Source organism: Hyalella azteca, unplaced genomic scaffold (genome assembly GCF_000764305.2).
Source record: "Hyalella azteca isolate HAZT.00-mixed unplaced genomic scaffold, Hazt_2.0.2 contig3594, whole genome shotgun sequence".
Taxonomy (NCBI): domain Eukaryota; kingdom Metazoa; phylum Arthropoda; class Malacostraca; order Amphipoda; family Hyalellidae; genus Hyalella; species Hyalella azteca.
Genome location: NW_025933838.1, coordinates 67,422 through 87,844, shown reverse-complemented (window position 1 = coordinate 87,844; position 20,423 = coordinate 67,422). Strand labels below are relative to the sequence as shown.

Here is a 20,423-nt window from a genome sequence, read left to right as displayed (position 1 = left end):
TGTCGTGCTTTCTAATACTGCTTGTACATGGATATTATTCTAATATGCGTTGGTAACAGAGCAGCAAACAACCATTTCTGCCTCGAATATTGCACTGATTATGTGTTCGTTAGTATTGTTCCGTACTAAGTTAATCGGTGTTCATAATCTTTTATAAGTTTCAATCGCAATATCTTCTGTAAGCATCCTTATTCTAACGCATCTGCAATTTGCCTCGCTCAAATTATGAGGCATATAAGCGATCATCTGTGGAGGATCACGCGTCTTATTTATCAGTTAAATAAATTGTGCTTCGAATAGATTTTGTTATCTTCAAGAATTGTGAACGCGTCATCAAGGAGTTATATTAAGTAACCCGGTAATTATGTCTCGTTATACCTTGGTCTTCACGATACTTCTCCACTGTACGAAACTGTAAAGGAGAACAAATCATTGTAAACTAATTAATTTGGTTGGTCCCACAAGTTTATTAAAATTACTATTCACTGTACATGTTGCTATATAGGTTTCTTATCGGAACGCTTCCATGAATAGTATTAAATCTTGGCAACTTGCAAAAGTATGGGTTTTTCATCCACTGGCATATACAAATGAACTTGATCAACGGCCAATGTTGTTTCCCAGCTTTTTGGCGCAACTTCTGGAATGAGTTCTACTTTTACAAGAAATACAAATACTTTGTTATGGATTGAAAGTCATTAACTTTGTACTATTTATTATGGCCAACGGCCCCACCGTGAGAGATATACGTACTACAGTATGAAAACGTTTCAGGACGACAAAACAATAATACCATGTATTAAAAGCGAAGTGCTAGAATTGGTCTGTTTAATTCATGGTAACTTTTTATTGTCATGTCAATTGCAGAGATAACTGTCCGAAGGCCATGTTACTGCACAACCCTCATAGCATGAACATCTTTTTACTTGAATCATGATAAATAACGTGTTAGTCGCATATAAGAACAGTTTCGTTTTCTCGTAATATGTTGTGCGCATGAAGGACCAAAACGCTCATAAATTTATAGCAACCGCTTCTTCATTATTATGTAGAAACTATGATGGCTCGATGGAAAATCTTCCAAGTGGAACTTTCCAGGAAACGCAAGCATACTCTGGGACAGTGTAAACGATTTAAAAACATCACAGATTTTGGCTTTTTAAAAGCATGGAACGGTCTATATTACAGCAGTTTCACTGATGTTTTGATTGCATTGATGGTGGAGGCGACCACGCACGACATCTTGAGCCACAGTGCTCCACGGTCAGATGCTGGACGGGAAGAAACAGTGGCGGTACACATACTTCCTTGTGTGTGGGAGAGAGCTTCTGCGGTTGCCTTAGGTGCTGCGATCAGCAGGCTGGAGTGAGGCTCATCTTCCTGGGTTTCTTTACAGTCACGGCCAAACCTGAAAAATGAAATGGAATGAAGTCAGATAATTCAAAGCTACAAAATTAACCTATTCAGTTTAGGAAATTTTTGTGGACTCCATTCATTCATGACCTACTGCATCGTGCAATAAATGTATCTTAATATGAACAGAGATAAATTCTTCTTGCAATGGGTGGTAAAAAGAAACTAGGATATTTACATGACAATCCCCAACTGTACAGCAATTCATGGGACAATATTATATCTAGCTAATAAGGAACTCAGAACGTCTCTGAAAGTAAGGTTCCAGTTGAAATTTCATACATTAGTCACCTGCACTTGAAATAAACACTTGATAAGTTTCCCACTGACTGAATTTTTGGAAATATATCATTTGCCATGGAAGTCACTTCCATGAATTAGATTGATCTACCAATCAAATGCTGAATGGATGCAAGAATGGATTTAAGACACATATTCTGATTTTTTCAAGTTGATAAGCTGGACTAGGAGGGTTTTTGCTCTAAAATTTAATGATTCGATAACAAAATAATGCAACATTATGCAGGACTGAAACTATAAAGCACTTATGTCACCATCACCAAACAAAACATGTATTACATTACACAAAACACATTACAAAAAAAAATTGTACATTAGAAAAAAAAATAATTTCCCATCTGCCAAGGTAAAGAATTGAAAAAATTTGTCTCTATGTATGGGTATATTTCTCAGTCTAAGTCTGAGAAAATTAATAATATTGTTAGACTCATTAAGCTTCAACTGATACATTGTCCTAGTAGAAGATTTTGCAATGTTTTTTATATAAATTTTTCTCAGAAAACAATTTTTTTTGTAGAGCAATTAGGATTACAAGATGATTGACTTAGCTAGCTTGTTACCCACCCAAAATTATTTTAAAACTTTCTTTCTCATCTACAAACAGGTTCAAAATGTTTTCACTGTTTTTACCAATTGTACAATTGAATTATATATAAAGTTATTAGATTTTGCCATCTTGAAAATATAGTCTCAATTCACCATTAATTCCCAAACACCCCATTAGCTATTTTATTGATAAAATTGGCTTTCATGAATTCATGTAATAAATTAGGACTAGGTAATGAATAATGTCAGTTGTCAGTACTAGAGACTTAGATCTTAGAAGTTACAGTGTCTTATGTATTCTTAAATGATGCAGATATTTTAAATGTGATTCATGAATAAGTTTTATCAGTGTTCAGACCAAAGAATGATATTCATTATAATTGGAATTACACAATATAGATAGCCACTAAATAATTAGGGTAGAATTCTGGGAATGTGCGTTCATATATTCAAGATTGATGATCATTGATCCAGCCTAGTAGTACTAGTAGTAGCATGATCAGTCAATGCCAATCAGATAAAAAATAGCTAGGTACCTATTAGGTAAATATAAAATAAAATTTAATTGCACATTTTTCAAACAAATATGGTATCATATGATTATGATATGATATATGGTATGTTTGAATTTTGAAAAATGTGCAATTAAAATTTTATTTTATATTTACCTAATATTTTATACCTGATTGGCATTGACTGATCATGCTACTACTACTACTAGGCCTACTAGGCTGGATCAATGATCATCAATCTTGAAAATATGAATGCACATTCCCAGAATTTTTTTTTTTTTTTCTACCAAATTCAGAATTCTACCCTAATTATTTGGTGGCTATCACATATGATTTATATGTGCACATAGCACATGTTTGTAATTGTACCTATATTACCCCTTGCCCCTGGGTTCCACTGCCAAATTTCACCTTGCAGCACCAATCGCCAGGATGCACAAATAGGCTATTCTAATAGTAATATCCAACTATGAGGATTCTTTTTCTTTGATATCAATTATATCATCATCATCATTCATCAATAACTTTATTACCTAGGTAATGCTACATATCTGGTCATTTTCCTCACTTTCTTAGCCCCTAACATAAACACCAAACAGTATTTTGATTTAATCTCTAGGCATGCCATTAGCTTTACCTGCTGCCTTAGTAGGTAGCCGTAGCCTAGCTGCCTAGGTGCCAGTGTCACATCAAATAGGTACAAGGATCTGATCCTACTCACAGTCTCACTGAAACATGTACAACATCGTAGCTAAATAAATTGAGAAGTATCAGATTAAAACTGACATAATTAATCAGAGATAATTAGACATCAACTCACTTGACATAAGCGGGATTCGTTGAGGAGAGAGCTTCATTTTTATGGTCATCTTCTGAATGATCTGACAGGAACTCCTTACCGATTACGGCCTCTCAGCAAGTCGGCTCTGTTTGTTTGTTTCGAATTTTTTTGTTTTACATGATAGAATTGCTCAATAAGCCCTATATACTTAGAGACAGACTAGCTGAAGCTACTGGAATTTTTATAAAGACTTCGAGGAGGGCAATTTTTTTTTAATTGATCTCGAAAACGGCACAAAAACAACGTCTTTCACGACAGTATTTACATTTTGGGCCCACGGTGACGTCACAGTCGGAACAACAAACGACATCCGCAAAGAGCAGCTGCGCGTGGGTCAACCTTGTATTAATTCAACCATGTGTGTCTCGACATTGTAGCATGTGATTTGCAAAAGTTATAAACTTTTTTAGAGTACCCCTTATTTGCCATTTTCTATTAATTCCACGTTTTCTTTCATTTTTTAAATTTACATGAACAAAAAGGTCTTAGATTTCTGTTTTACATATGTGTACCAGGTTTCAAAACGATCCGTCTGTAAACAAAAAAGTTTTGTTGGAGGGTAGCCGGTCCCCTTAAGTAAAATCTAGGTGCTTCATCTATAAATGTAGCGGTAGCGGTAGCGCTGTAGCGGCAAAACCTCGTATCGCTACTTAAATATGTAGCGGGCGCTACCGCTACCGCTACATTGCCTTAAATGTAGAGCCGCTACCGCTACTGAAAATGTAGCGGCCGCTACATGTAGCGCGCTACTGCCCACCTCTGGGAATATCTACTTGACATCCCTAGCTACCAACAGAAGAGAATATCTACTGAGAGCTGCGATCTTCTCATCGTTGGTACATAGATAAGATCATAAAACCGATGGTCTTAGGCTCATTAGTTTAATGCAGAACCGTAACTTGTTTTTAGCCATGATGCCAGATAACCTAATCTACTCGTCGTGTGAGAAGAAATGTCAATCAGCTAGCTCTTGTACATTGGTTTGGAACGTAGAACCGAGATAACACTGAATCCAATCGAAAAGGCTTCAAGAGTTTCGCAAATTTGCGCACAGTCACATTTGCCGTTTTCATGAGCTAAATTTTCCAGCCAAGTAAATATTTGAGAACTTCATAGCACATCGCATTCAAAGAAAAAGTATCTGGGGTATCAATGAAAAATATTGAGCAAACTACACATATACCGTGAAATGCTCCATAACATAAAGTGTTCAGGTGGGCAGTGCAACTCTACCCTTGATAAAATCTGATGTAGTTCATACGTTACTGAACAAATTTGTCTTTCTGTTGGTTTTTCTCAATTTTTTTATGTTTACTGTCGAATGTCTCTTTGTTTTGAACGTCCACCTAATCGTGAAATCGTTCTTTATTGCTTGAGCCTCTGCTTCAAATTTATTTCAAATTATAACATTTCATGTTGACGATTTATTTTCATGACGATTTATCATTTTCATGTTGACGATTTATAATTTAGTTTATGGTTGGAGCGTTTTCCATTGCTTCCTTATCCAACAATTTCATTTTGGTAGACTCTACTATACCAAAGAATTGTAAACGGGAAAAATTCATGGCCTAGCAAACACGCCGCTCGTGAGAAACATGTCGTGCTACAGGTCACGTTTGCGTCAACGCAACGTTCTCTAGTATCTATTCAATACTTTACTCCACGTTCTGCTCACGTTTCTTTGTTTCAGATTACAAAGTTCTACATTCATGATGTGGATTTGAAACCGAAAGATGGTTAGGTAGCGACGTAGCTCCTAAGAGATATATGATATTTGTCATTATCTGGAAATTTAAATTTTGAAAATAAATTACGTAACTAGTTGCATTCCTAATCAAAAGTGTTTACGATCCGATTTTTTTTTGCCATTAATATTATTATCTTATACCTATATTATTTTTTAGTTCGTAATTGTCTTTGCTTTGTAATGAAGAACTTCACCACACGATCAACTCGAACGGTCCGAACAATCGTCTTTCTTCTGGTGTTTGTTGTTCTTGTCAATAGAAACGGAGATGGCGTTGATAAGCTCACAATGAGTTTCTCGCTTGTATTGGAGAGTACATTCAGCCTAAAAATCTCTTTTCACTAGAAGGAAAATTGCGAGTGCAACCCATGCATTTTATCTAAACTTGTATCAAAAATTTTTATTAAATGTCTAATGGTAATTGTTTTTCAATTTAATCTTAAAAGTTGTGAATTTCTTAAGAACATTAAAATGAAAATGAAAGAACGCACAGACCCAGTCACATGACGTGTAGGGTATTCGAAGCTTTTAAGTGTCAACACCACGAAAAAAAGTACGGCTTAGTCTAGTTCATATTCATTGTAGAAACTATAGGTTACCAAAAAATGCCTCAGGCGGACGACCAATTCTGTCAAGCCTAAAGCGAGTGGATGTTTTTGTGCGTGTAACACGACTGCCCGGGGAGGGCTCCAACGCCATCCCTTTGGAAGGTGTGTCGCTCAAACAAAGGAGTCATCAAGTGTGAAATGTGACGCCTAAACCCAAGCTCCGCTAACGTCCTTCCCAAGTTTTGGGTCTCCATGGGGTCAACCTCGACTATAATTATTTTTTTCCGTCTGTAAATTAAAGATGATACTGTGTAATTCAATTCTAAAATCCTGACGTAGCCAATACTAGATTGTTGATAAGCTAATTTTACACTCAACCAATAACTTGACTGCTCTCATAAGTTAATGTAATAATTTTAAAATATGTAATGAAATCTATATCCTAAAAACTTTCGTCAAAATTTATTTAGAAACGTCAATTTTACAATCAAATATCGAACTGCTGCATGAATCTTGGTACTCGTACATTAACACCACAGCAGCTCTTGATACGTATCGAATGCAGTCGAACAATGACATGGTCGTTAATCCCGCTTAGAGTGGCATTGTTGAAAGCACATATTAATTTGTACTCATCTTTGAACCACTAAAATATTAATTTTTCCCTTATATCTGAATTATGTGATGTTGAAAGCTGCCGGTTAAACAGCAGTGGTGTACGTCGCAATGCGTGTCGTGTTCACACATGCGAGTCTCCCGTGGACGATGAGAATAAGTGTTTAGATTACAACCCCACGCCAATGACTACCTTGTTGTTTGCACCAACAAAATGCGATATTTATCATCGCGCTTCAGCGCTACTCCGATTTAATTAAGCATGCATAGCGAATTCAAATATCCTTTTTATATGTGATAACGCTGCACCTCTATCTACTAGATATTTCATAGCCACATGAAACAAACTTGTAAAACTGGTGCTTCAAGAAGTCTCTGCTTAGTGACGATTTTTACTTCTGTTTTTCCACTCTAAACCATATCAATCATTCTCCCCATACTCGATAGTACAGCGAAACTGTCAATGGCCATGCCGAAGTAACCACTTTTTTTGAAGGCATATACCATGGACCATGGTAAAGACCGTAAAGAGCTAATAGAATGTATGTCAAATCTATGAAACATTAACCACGTTTCCATCTCCTCATTTGGCTGTTTATTCGAAATTCAATTCATTGAGGATGTTTTACCTTTATGAAACAGGGACGTATTAATTCACTACGGTAAGAATAAACTACATACTCGTACACAAGCTGAGCTCCAACTCTTCAACACCAAAGTCACACGGACACAAATAGGTTTCAACATAACAGCTCCGGAACCACAAGCAAACATACGAGTTCCAGCATAGAGACAAGCCGACAACGAACGCGGCAACACACTCTCACAGATGACTTTCTTTCAGCCTTGCATGAATGAGCATTCCCACTAACAGACGAATTCAAGTTTAGAAGGTTAGTTGAATTTTAGAATGTCGCCATTATGATCTGCGTCATTTGAAGAGTAAATATTGCGAACCCAGGGTAAGGAGCATGAAGACATGAAGCCTACAATTTTGGGGGAGTGGAAGTAACTTAAATTTTTGTTACAAGCGCGAACATAAGGCTTTATCGTGTGCCGTCTGACTCCTTATGATTTTCAGATGCTAATGATGCATAGACGTGGATCAGGATCATAGTAGAGCTGGTAAAACATATAATTTCAAAGATGGAAAAGAATTTAGTCGCATCTAAGTCGATATCTTCTTTCTCATTTAATATTCATGAAGCATTCCAAGAATTTCCAATAGAGCTTAGCCAGAAGCACTTTACTCTGTCGGTTTAGGCTGTCAGAAACGGCATAGAATCGTTGCTACGCTACTCTCATCTCGTCTTTTATCGCAACTGTTATGGAGGTGGCAAACAATTGATCATATGAAACTCTGCCATTGCACGTCCTCTTTGCATTAGGAGTGCAAGCCTCGTTTTAGAGCGGGGTAGTGCGATGGATGTGAGTCTTTGGTTCTATAGAGAGTGTACGCAGCCTTGTGCGATGGCGGCAGAGCTCTCTTACTACCAGAATCGTTTGATGAAACCTCTGAGCAGTGGTGGCTCAACTCGCTTCCTTCGCCGGCCCTGTGCGATGGCGGAGCTCCTCAAATTTTGCAAGCATATGTTTCTTCGAGCGGTAATTTTAGCTGTTAACTATGATCTCAATTTTTGTTGTTACTGCATAGCTCATGATTGCAGCTCTGAACATCTCCATCTATTTATGCTCCTGACAATTTTACCTTGATATTTGCTTACGAATTTAAGAATTTCATTTACAATGTATTCGTCGGGAACACAGCTTTATTGAAAAAAATACGAGTCTAACGACCTCTTTCACAATATTTCTGAACACTAATATTAAGTACAGCCACTTATCCCGCATCTTGGCGAACGTTATATCTTTGACTTTGATAAGCTTTGTGTGTGCAAACTTTACAGCTGTTATTTGATAAGCCTTGAGTACATAGCGTAAGCCTGCTAATATTCCAATACTATTCCATGATAGTACTGGAAGAATATACCAGAATATTTATTGTAGAAAGGACCTCATTCTAGGCCAAATTAAGGAAGGCGATCGCTGAGGACATGGTAGGAGCGTGGCTTCACCGGCTTTGGATAACACGTCCCAATATCTCCTCAGATTGGGACACTGAAACTGTCACGTCTTTTCATCATCATACGAAAGCCTTTATGTCATACGAGGTGAACTTACGATACTTCATCTTACTGCATACTAGCCGACAATTTAGTGAGCCAGAAATCGGTCAAGCCCGCTTATTTGCTCTGTTGTACATTTGAGGCTGCAAATTGAAGCAAGTTGTGCGGCTCAGGCACTGGCGATGGCCGTTCTCTATCATACCATGCGAGTCGGGCTCTTGGCGCCTAAAAACAAGCGCTCTTATGGACCTAAGAATCTCTCGCAAAGCGACATTGTAAATTCAACTTCATTTCATCTCAAGCCTATGTTCCGGGCGCTAATCAGATTATGGAATCAGAACATCTCGCGGGTTATTCTAACTTTTTAATGCATCTATGTCATACCTATCTCTCAATAAAATATTTTACCTGCAGACAATTCAATAAAATATTTTGCCTGCACACGCTTTTGTCCCCATACCAACTTGGCAATTCAGTTAAAAGGATGATCGATGAGTGTACTTTGTAAGTTAATAATTCAACACCCAGGTCTTCACGGTATCTAGGATACGGTGTAAGTAACACGAAACGAACCTGGGTTGCAAAAGAAATAAAATCAGTCTACAGTTACTAAATAAACTGAGACGTATTGGAAAACCAAGTTCTATTCGCTGTTGAATAATTGTGGCCAATATGCGCGATGTTTACAGCTGATGACAGTGAATATTCAAGCTCATATATTATATATAGGTAATTATTAATTAATTATGTGTGGTTACAATCGTAGAGCTCAACAAATACTGCGACGGTGATGCTGTCTTCTTCCATACCGAACGAAATTTACTAGCTATTAGCCTTCATAGGGACGTAACTAATTGCAATATATGAGTCTATTCTTCTATGCTAATCGAAGAATCGATCGATAATCATCGTTGTGGATCGTAGAATCCTATTAAAATTGAATACCAAATCCTGCGCCGAACATATCTGAAAAGTGTCATTATACATGTCGGTGTCCTCGTATAGTGCTTATCTTCTGTCACCGAACGATTACGAATATCTTATCCCCACGAGTTTATACGATATCCATTTATTGTGCAGCAAACATGACTACGTAAAACACCAACTGTCCAGCACTGCAGGCCGTAGTATACGTTGTGGTATAAAACCTTAAATTATTAATCATCCTAGCTCTAGATACGGTGCAAATTATCGAACAACACCTCAGCAATATTAACATCGTTTTATTTTAACTTTGTGTGGTAATGAACAATTTTACCAGGGACTGACTAGAACGAGGCGGGAAGCAAGAAAGGGACAAGGCAGGGAGACGTTGTGCTCATGAAACACATCTTTCTGCCTCGGCTTCCGCGGGACTCCATCTTCCCCACAATAGATTAGGGTCGTTCTGCGCAGGGAACGCACTAAAATCTTACCAAATTATACGCTTATCTTGTGAGCAAGGCCAACAATACAAGATCAATATTGTTTAGTTGCACCATATGTGTAGATGTTTACTTCAAAAATCAAAAGAAAGCTATACATGGAAAGAATCCAGTCAGAATTATTGTTCATAGGTCGTTCCTTTCTCTCTTTGTCTCTCTCTCTCTCTCATACACACGCACATACACACGCACACACGCTCGTTAATGCCAGCACGCTCATAAAATACAAGACAGCAGATGCACAGTATTCTGAGCTGCTTATTGTCATTCTAAGTCAGCTGATTGTTCTCTAGAGTAAGATCGCTAGGGCCTGATATAAATACTAATAGGTATGAGCGGATGACATGACCCGCATTGGATGAAGTTTTCTAATTATTTTTATAATACAGTTTCATGGTATTGTCACATCTCATTGACATCTATTGACTCAATGACAGCAATGTTTGTCAACGAGCATTATATTTTCAATCAACAGCTTTTATTATCGTCCTTCGTTAATTCAGCTTCACTATTTGCTCACCGACGCCCATGACCACCAAAAGCTTCTTGTCAATTGATTGCAACGCTCGTCATTAAAGTGACGAAGTCCACCAAATTCTTATTTCCTGATCCCCACTGAGGCGATGAAGTTCCTAGTTCTTCTCGTGCGCATTCTTCTGTTTTTTTTTTTTTTAACCCTTGAAGCCGTAAAATTGCCCGACTGCACTCTGTATAATTATTAATGAGTAACGCCAAGGCAAAAAGTTTTTAAAATATTTTCTAAGATAGTTATGCGAATAGATGGCGAAGATTAGTAAATGAATATAGTCTTTTCACGTAAACACTGCAGATGATAAAGCTGCTTGCATCAACTATTGCACTTGTTGAATCGCCGGAATCGACGATGAAACATTACATGGTACGTATTCGTAAATAGAGCCTTTCATTACATGTCATATGTTCCAGAAATTTGTCTTTGCCAGGAGAAAATTAAAATTCCTCTCGACTGTATACGCATGTATAAAAAGTTTTGCAAGTAATGCTGCAAATTGGAAGGACAAGAGAATTCACCGCTTCCAAACTTCAATCGCTGGCTAGCTCCTGCCAGCAGACCTAAAAATATGATGGAAGATCGATGGTGGGGCGCTCTTACGCACTACAGAAAGTAATTCATCTGTGGCTATACTACCAGAAGGTCAAATCTTTCCAACGTTCATCGTTGATCGACTTCCAGATCGAACGAACCATTTCTCTCGCCCGAGAATGCATGTTTAAATTAGGGCACTCAATCCTCTTACGCTGTACGAACACACACACACACACACACACACACACGACAGTTTTGACATCAGTCTGGGAATTTACGGTAGAACGTTTTATAATTTCTTCATGCTCAATATCCATATCATACTATGTTCATACATTAATACATTTACGATTTCTCATCACCAACATCACATTATTCTTCTCTTTGCTTTGTTCTATGCTTCTCCATGGCCACCTCCCGGTTCATTGTTACAAAGATAAAGTGCAATTGTAATTGCCCACAATTGAGCCTTGGCTCATGTAAGTTCGAAATACTTCTCTCATTTTTGAACACAATGCGTATTAATTTTTCCTGGATCTCGGGGACGAATATTTGGATTTTCAAATCAAGTGTAATTAATGGGAGATTTTGCATCGTGTCTTCTGGGTGGACTCAAAAACTGAACATACAAGAAACTTTAGAAACATAAGAATGGTGTGCTTACATCTATAGACGCTATACGTATGCTCGTTCTATGAATGTCCTCCCATACTAGGGAACCAGGCAGAGGCCTAGTGAACAGGTTCCTCCAAAAACTCAAGTTACGGTGTCGTACACGGTCTTCAAATCCACAGCTGGAGCATTTTAAAGCATTTGTAATAAATTTCAAACTTATTAAGGTTTCTACATGGATGAGAATAGCAAAAAATATGAATTTATGAAGTTATTCTTCCTTTGTCGGTCTTAGTGAATCGTCTGATCACCATTAACAGCTACAGAAGGTAGAGGTGAGCTGTTCATCCACACTCGACTATGCTCATATATATACTCACACGGACAAGTCTAAAGATCAGTTTCGTAGAAGAAGGCGTCCGGCGGAAACAGATGCTCAGCCGCGTGGAAGTAAAACTCTGCTTGTAAATATTTAAGAAAATCACATCAAGTCCCTCGAATTCGTACTAGAAGTGTGGATAAACTTTTTGAATACAATGCACGCACATCTTGCGAACAATAAATGAGACAGATAATACAATTTAGTGACATGAAGCAGAGATCGGTTAATGCATTTAAACTTCTTCACTTTTACAAACGAACATTCAGTAATTAATTATTTAACTTTGAACACCTTACATAAATCTAGAGGCGTCACATCATTATTATCGTCACATCATTAGAAAACTTACTGTAATTTGAAGTCAAACCAACTTTAGAGACAGCATCATCAATGGACGAGCGTCAATTTCGTGATTGGTTATGATGCTTACTCATTGCAAGCTTAATTATATACCAGTGAACAATGTTTCAGTCTTCAAAAGTATGTTAATTTGAGTTTCTATACGAACTTGAGCTCAAGCAAGACAGCAGGATACGTGATGACATTTTAGGTAGAATAACCCGACTCCTACTACATACTTGCTCCTTTCGACTTCTGTGAACGCGTGAAAAACACTTCGCATGTTCGTCCACGCGTGACCTTCTCGACAGGGATATTTCTCGCATTTTTTTATGCGTCATTAACTCTGAGACGAACACCGTAGGCGAGATGCTTGAAAATAATAGCGCAAATTCATCAGCCAATTAACCTGTAATTGTGTTATGGACTGATAATTGCAGGCGTGGGACCGTAATTTGCGATCATGGAATATCTTATAATTATTGTCAAGAGTTTAAATTTTTCGAGTTTTATAAAAAGTTTCAATTTGTTTAGGATTAAGTATAGGTTCTTGTGTTCGTTTAGGCAGATAATAGTTATTTGGTGATGCGTTAGTATAGGTAGATAATGGCATTTCAGTGATAAGTTTGTTTAGGAAATTGTACATCAGTGGTGCATTCGTATTGATAATGGTAATTCGCTGATACCTTATTATAGGCATTGGTAATTCAGTGATGCTTTCTGGTTCTTTTGGCAGCGGTAATTCAATGACACTTTCACTTTGGTAATGGTAATTCAGTGATTAGTTTGTGATACGTTCAGTGATTTGATGACGTGTTTGTTCGGGCAATATTAGACAAGTGTGTTACCAGTGGCAATATCATACAAGACGATGTTCAGGGCGTAATTCGTGGCGAAAGTTTTCGTCTGCGAATATACATAGATTGAAACGAGAAAAAATCTGAGCAACCGAGTCAGCGCAGGTCGACGAGAATGACTTCAAATTGAATTTGTTTTATTTAATTTATTTCCGGTTTAAAAGCAATCAATGTTTTTTTAAGGGCAGTTTGGTAGTTTATAATCGAATGGCTTTGTAGTTCAGCTATGGTAAAATTACTTGTATTTATCAATTCAATTGGCGATCTGCTTGTGTTCAAACTATTTTATTCAAATTTCCTCTTTATGTGTCCTCTGAATATGAGGAGGCTTGTAAAACTTTATGGTGCTCATTATACACGGAGAGCCTATTCACCGCAACAGCCATCCGTTGCCTTTTATACCTTTAAACAGATGAAATTAGGTTCTTCAAACAAAAAATGTTTTTCTTGAAAGCAGACGTCGATTGGTGACCAGATTTAAATTTTTGGCAGTGATATTACATTCCATAAACAGTGCTTATGTAGGGATGTCAAAAGTTGGGCGTCATTTGAACCGCTTCATTTATTGCTTGACAAAAGATCTGGCATGAAAATCCATCTAGAAATACTTCTTGCATCAGAGTAGAAGAAGTTGAAGAGTGATTGGGCAAAGTTTCTTTGAGCTTTCATTTTTTCGAGCTGTGTCGAATGGAGCCCGTAGATCAGCTCAGCAACCAGCCACCATTTCAGGGAGCTCTGGGGCTGTAAATCTTCTTATGCTCAAGTTTATGAACATTATGCTCACTAGAAATACAAGTGAATACGGCTAAAAATAATGCAAACTTCAAGATGTTGCAACGGATAGCCATTAGAAGTTTAGCAGAGCCCTCGTAATGGTTGTTATTATATTCTAGATTGCTTAACAGACTTGCAGAGGCTGCACAACCGTTGAGAAGCTCGATGCAGCGTTGTGCGATGGTCGCCTCAGAAATTCCATGCCGATCCCTTTTAGTTGCCAGAGAGCAGAAACGTTGCCAAAGGCCGCAATTCTGTTTCAACACACGACAATAAATCAATGTCACATTAGATTTAAATAATTCCATGCATACTTTTAAAAAATCAATTTCAACAGCACGACATATTATAAATTAAATTATATAATGGTCAAATTGCAAGAACTAGAACAAGTTCTTCAGTTTAAGAAGACAGTTAACAAAAAAAAATGGAAGAGATAAAATATGAAGGTGTGATTTTAAATCAGCAAGTAAACGTAAATACAAAACCTTGAATAACTACACGTCGATGTTTCCACCTTGGCAGGCGCATTTATGTCAAATGGCAAATGTTATAAAGTAAAATAAATATATTGTAGCAACTAAATGGTGATAACAAATAATTGCTTGGAGAATTTTTTCGAGTCTGTAATGACATTTTATTTAAGAATCGATCAAGAAATAGATTTGAATGCTTAACAGTGACTGGCTCGGAGTGAATTTGGGCAAGTTTTAGTCGGAAGCCATGCTGTGTCATGCCGAGTTGGACTTCTTAGATCACGTTGCTCTTACTTGAGGAAGCAGCTCATTAAATAGAAAATAAACATAGATAGATAGCCATGAGCCAGCAATGGAGGTTGCTGTAGTATAGTCAACGCAGCTATGAATGTTGCTGTTGTATATTTTCCTTCGGTATGCTTTCAACTCTGAAGTTTGTTGGAAGCATAGCAGGAAATTAGATATACGAGGAATTGTTTCACAGTATAGTAAAACCGGATTCTGGATATAAATAAAACTTACATGACAATCATGACCCATTGAAAAATTTATGCACTTGCTCATGAAAGTTATTTTTTCACATAAGTTGAAGAGCCCTGTGAACTTAGAAGTTAGAGGTTTTTAGAAACCCTTTTAGCATTCGCGTTCACACATATAAACTCAGAAATTGGGAGATAGTGTCAATTCAACCTTAATTGTTTATTTTTAATTGAATAGAATTAATAACTACTTTGACGCTTAAAGTTGAAACATATTTCATCGGACAATAGAGACGCTATGGAAGTACCTTTTTTGTATTTACACTTTATTAAGAAGATCGTTGCTGAGAACCTCGTACATGAGTTCGTAGTGACTATTTAATCAGGTACGTGAGCACATATCACATATGTATAATGTAGGCACATATTTTACTCCAGGAAACTTCTAAATTCTAATTTTGAAGGCGAGACTATTTCATCAAAAGGGTGCCTACAATTTTATGAATTATCTTTTATGACATTGAGAAACTAACATAGGCTTAAGAACAAGGGTGCAATGATGGGCAGAACAAATTGCTGCGGCTGGATTTTTTTCACCATTGTTTCAGAATTCCGTGCTGGATCAGCTGGAACCATATCTTTGACTAGGTTCTCAAGACGGATATATCAGATTGTTCCGGCGTTCGTCGTAACAAACTTTTTCGCAATGTCAGAGCACATAATTGAATGAGTCGTTCTGGAGGGCGCAATTACAGTAAAATTACAATTCATCTTATCTTTAGTAGCTCACTGCCGTAGAGACTTTTCGTACTAAATCTAGTACTTATTTAGATCGTCTTTTTTGAGATCCAATTCAAGAGCCAAGGTGTATAAAAATGATATCTCATCTCTCTCCCTCCACATATTGTTCTGATACCTGTTAAAATAAGAAGTATTGTTGTATCCTAATGCAGACAACGAAATTTGAAAACTAACTACAGAGAAATTGAGTTCATGGGGATCTCGTACATCGCAATGTACTAGGCGGAGTCAAAGAGCTCAGATTCGCTTGGACTTTGGAGCTGCTAGCATGGTGACTGATATGTGGTTTGAGTGAAAAGGACGTTTTCAGTGTGACAAAATTTTGATTTAGGTCCAGTAATGTTTTGAAAATTATATTCTAAATAATTTCTTCAATTTTTTTCGATTAATTCATATAAGTAGTCGATGAATAGGGAAGTGATGCCAATGTTTTCGCTACGGTAGTATGAGCAGAGTTGCTAGTTCTCTCCATACTGTGATATTTCCTGTGTTTGAAGTGCTAAATATTCCGTAATTTGATAAAAGCGAATAAAGAACTTATGAATCTATTTTTATTTTGATCTTTTACAAGTGAAAAAGTCCTTTAAATTGTCTAATATTGAACTGGTCATGATTTTGAGCTTAATACTGACCACCGAAGATTCTGCTAGTAAGGTCGAAAATCCCTTGTGCTGCTTCGCAATCTGACTCCTTTTAATTATCTGCGTGAAACTTGTGAGTGACTGTTATGATTTAGCAATTAGCACTTTATGTGTATAAATTAATATAGCTTGTAGATTCGATGAAATAATCGTTTGCAAGGGCAATTTACATAGCTTTTCATTTAAATTTTAGGTTTCTTTTATGTGCTACTCCTTTGTTGCTCTCCCTCCCCAGTTCCCGCCTCTCTCTCTCTCTCCCTCTTTTCCTCCCTTCCCTTTTCACTGCGCCCTCTCTCCCCCGACCCCGTACACACCCCTCATTGTCCTCTGGGTGGATAAGCGTTGTAGCTATCATGTCATCTGTCACAGTCTCGCACTTGCATTGCTTCCCGCAAAGCTTAAAATAATGTTAATGTATTTTAATTTATTGACGTTTCCCCATTTATAGGTAAATAACTTATATTGATCAATGTGCATTGTGGGTACCAATCGTAGGAGGTAGGATAGTTAGTTATTTTAAACGATTATTGTTGGTGTTTTTATTTAGTGTGAAAAAAGGCATTGTGGAGTTTTTTCAAGTTTTCTACTTACTGTTACATTCACAGACTGTTTTGTAAACGATTAAGTCTATACAGACTGAATTTTGGAACTGACTGATACTACATCGATTGACACGCGTGCAACTGTGCACGAAACTACATAGGTACATCGCGTTCTTATGCTAGGATGAAAACTTCGTTTAGTTCAGGCAAACCAATTGTCTACCCTCTCGTTCAACTTTTAAGTCGTCACTTTGACGACTCGATCTTAAGATAGTGCATGTCGTTTCATATCTGCTATTTTATTTAATTTTTTTATGTATACCTTTTTTTATTTGAATGGTATTGATTGAACTTCACTAAAAGCCCAAAAATGTTTGCTAAACCTAAGTCTATTCCTACCGAATCCCACGTAATGAAAAAGAATTGACGAGTATACTGCCAACGTGGACACTTTTTGGCTTGCAAATATTTTACTTTAATGCCAAAAATATTCGTTTTTGGATGATAATCATTAAATTAAATGTGTTAATTTAAAACTTCCTTAGAAGATAACTAGAGTGCGCACACACTGATACTGTCATTGCGTGCGTGATTATAGCTGTTACAAGTAAATTCCGCTGTCTAAAAAAACGATTAATACTAAAAAACATGCCCCGACTGGTTTCTAGTTCCAGTTTCGACTAATTCAGATGATCATCCTCATGGAATACATACATGTACTCTTTAGCATATATAGGACTGCTATTTTCTCGCCGCCTCAGAATAAGCGTTCTATTTCTCTGAATGCTAGAAAGGCTGACAGCATACAATAACTAAACCTTTATTCTATGAAAAATGTGGACTGCTACACTAATGTCCCAAACTTGAAGTTTCCGTCATTGTGGCAATATCATGAGCATCTAATCTATCCCTTGAAATATATTCTACCATCGACTGAAAATATGTATCTTGTATCGGTTGGGAATTGGGATGAGCACCTAAGCTAGAAACTTTCTAGACACAGCATCCGCCTCAAGTATGTCCACGCGATGGTCAAAATATTTTAGTTTTTTTTTAGTTTTATTTCGATAAACGGCTGGGACGTTTTGTGACTGCTTTTTTGTTTCGCACCACGAGAGCTAGATCGTTACGTTTGCTGTACGAGCAAGTGTGTCCAGCCGAAAATGACTACGTTCCAAATTGATGTATAATATTCATTGTTCAAATCGCATCTTAACGGGTAATTTTGTTGTTTTCATGGCAAGAAATGCGTGCATCAGTGTTCGAAACAAATTTTGGCATGTGGAATAATTATTGGCTTCTCATGAATGCCTCAGTTAAGTAGTTACCTTGCGCTTGGTTGAAGCAAGCGTGCAATCAAAGTATTTTAGTCGCTACGATGAATAACTTTAGATCTCGGCTGGGTTCTTCGTACTCGTTAGAACGTAAATTCTCGCTTGGAATGTAATAATGATGAATTGTCTGGCGTGAGTAAGACAGTGCTCTAATTTATCAGTGTGACTACAGAGGATCATTCTATAGTAATCACGCCAACGTCACGCTCGCCGCAAATTGCGGGAATCCCGGGCTACCCTAACTGACTTTTTTGAATGAGCAGAAAAGTCTTGAATATTTTCATGTTGTGTTGCTTGGGAACTGAAATGTAAGTCGATAGTCATTCAACAGCACTAAATTTTGAGGTAAATTTAGTGTTTGGTTAGGTGAAGTATGCACTTCTGGGTGCAATGTGATGTATTTGTGCAAACGGTTTCATTAACTCACCCTGAGTAAAATTCAGGCTGAGCAAGCCTTCGTCTGGACAGGCATTGTATACAAGCTGATTTTAATTGAAATTCACTACGCTATTTTAATTTACAATTTAAATCAAACGTAAGTATGCATTGAATACTTAGTACTATTGTAACTGTACTGAATGCTCAGTACTGTTTGAACTGCACTGAATGTTCAGTACTGTTTGAACTGCACTGAATGTTCAGTACTGTTTGAACTGCACTGAATGTTCAGTACTGTTTGAACTGCACTGATTGCTCAGTACTGTTTGAATAGCATTGAATGTTCAGTACTGTTTGAACTGCTGAATGTTCAGTACTGTTTGAACTGCACTGAATGTTCAGTACTGTTTGAACTGTATTGAATGCTAAAGTTCTGTTTGAACTGCACTAAATGCTCAGTACTGTTTGAGCTGTATTAAATGCTCAGTAATGGTCGAATTGCATTGAATGCTCAGTACTACTATTGCAACTGCATTTAATGCTCAGCACTGGAAGAACTGCATTGAATGCTCAGTAATGGTTCAACAGTGCTGAAAACTCAATCGTGTTTGAGAAGTATTGAATGTTGTTTTGGAACTGTCCCAATAAGGCTGCGTCCCAAACAGTTTCGAGAAGCCTGATTACATAGTAATTTCAAAAAGCCTGTCTGTTCAACTAAGGTCCTGCAGGCACGATATTATTACTAACCAAGTTGTAACATGACTTGATATGATTGGGGCCTTATTTGATTATCGATCCTTTTGGACCTGATTTGAAAATGCAGGATTTGCGAAACTTCTTGATGGTTGAAATATTTAATGGTTCAATTAAGTTGAAAGTGTGTTGAATGCTCAGTTCTCATTGAACTCTTCAGAATTCTCAGCCCTGTTGGAACTGTGATGAATGCCCATTCCTGTTGGAACTCTGATAAATGCCCAGTACTGTTGGATTTGTGATGAAAGCCCATTACATTGTAACTGTGCTGAATGTCCAATATTGTCGGATTTGTGATGAATGCCCAGTCGCGAATGCCCATTCGATTGTTTGAAGCTGAATACTGAATGTCCAAGTAGGCAAGTACTGTTGCAACTGTGATCAATACCCATTACCGTTGGAACTGCGATTAATGCCTGAGCCCTTTCAAACTGTGATGAATGCCTAGTCCTTTTGGAACTTTGAAAATGTTCAGTCCTGTTTGAACTGGAATAAACGCTCAGTTCTGTTGAAACCGCGTTGAAGCTGCGTGATGTCTTGGTCTATAACAGAATTCTGATGAATGTCACTCTAAGTGACGGCGAAACCAGTGGAAATGGTGTCAAGCTTCAAGAAATCTAAATCGGCGCACACAATCGACGTTTCTCCTACGTGCTGACTCCTGACGTTCGAAAGTTTTTGAATATTGAAAGTTTTACACTTCAATTGTTGAGTTTTCGCATTACGTCCTTTCCCAGATTTTGCTTTTCAGTCTATTTAAGTGGCTCCTCAGTGAGCTGCTGTTTTGCGCCCCCTCTTTTCTACCCCTCATTTACTGGCTACGTGTTCCGCCTCTTCTCCTCTCTCTCCCTTCTCCCCCAGTTTCCCCACACCCTCTCTGTCTCCCCTCGCATCCTCTCATCAATAGGATGAGT

At 37.5% G+C, this 20,423-nt stretch overlaps 1 protein-coding gene and 1 long non-coding RNA gene across 3 annotated transcripts in view; one reads left to right on the top strand and one right to left on the bottom strand.

The window, feature by feature from the left end:
• Positions 1-698: 698 nt before the first annotated feature.
• LOC108666753 lies at positions 699-3,803 on the bottom strand. The gene is made up of 2 exons (XR_007156597.1): positions 3,592-3,803; positions 699-1,408 (listed from the first exon to the last, which is right to left on the bottom strand). It is a non-coding gene; the product is annotated as an uncharacterized LOC108666753 (long non-coding RNA).
• A 12,313-nt stretch (positions 3,804-16,116) lies between these two features.
• Positions 16,117-20,423, top strand: part of LOC108666755 (zinc finger protein 609) — a 23,356-nt gene continuing 19,049 nt past the window's right edge. For both annotated transcript variants that reach the window (XM_018153680.2, XM_018153678.2), the window contains exon 1: positions 16,117-16,575. The gene's annotated coding sequence lies outside the window, so the exon portion shown is untranslated. The remainder of the gene's footprint in view (positions 16,576-20,423) is intronic.